The sequence below is a fragment of the Etheostoma spectabile genome, chromosome 1, assembly GCF_008692095.1.
Source record: "Etheostoma spectabile isolate EspeVRDwgs_2016 chromosome 1, UIUC_Espe_1.0, whole genome shotgun sequence".
Lineage (NCBI taxonomy): Eukaryota > Metazoa > Chordata > Actinopteri > Perciformes > Percidae > Etheostoma > Etheostoma spectabile.
Genome location: NC_045733.1, coordinates 12085713 through 12086158, shown reverse-complemented (window position 1 = coordinate 12086158; position 446 = coordinate 12085713). Strand labels below are relative to the sequence as shown.

General features: G+C 47.3%; 1 protein-coding gene across 3 annotated transcripts in view; it reads left to right on the top strand.

The window, feature by feature from the left end:
* ankrd11 (ankyrin repeat domain 11) overlaps nt 1-446 on the top strand; it is a 117894-nt gene that overhangs the window by 89465 nt on the left and 27983 nt on the right. The gene's annotated exons all lie outside the window — the stretch shown is intronic.

The window sequence follows — 446 nt, the reverse complement described above, 5'->3', positions numbered from 1 at the left end:
AAATATGTTTGTGTCATGTCACGGCAAAAATGCAGGCAATCTGTTCTGCCAGCCAGGTTGAATATTTTTTCCGGTAGGCTTTGCACTGCGTTGTCGCAGTAACATAACCCCATTTGTACATGTCCTACCCCCTGACCAATCGCCTATCCTAACTTCAACCACTTGATGCCAAATGCCTAACTCCGACCAATCGAGCTGCTTTGTGGGCGGGTCTTGGCGAGGCTGTAGTCAGTGAGATTCTTAATTTCGCCGCATACAGGTAATGCAATGTCAGCTGACCTACGAGCAATTTGTGGCTCTACGCCAACACTCCATGGCAGAGGTGATTTGGGTGCTGAGGACAGTGACAAGCCACAATTCAAACAGGTCAAATGACAGGGTTGAAGAAGCGTTCTAAGCAATGTTTCCAGATTTGGGGCTAGTACAGTCATTTACCTGTGGAAAAG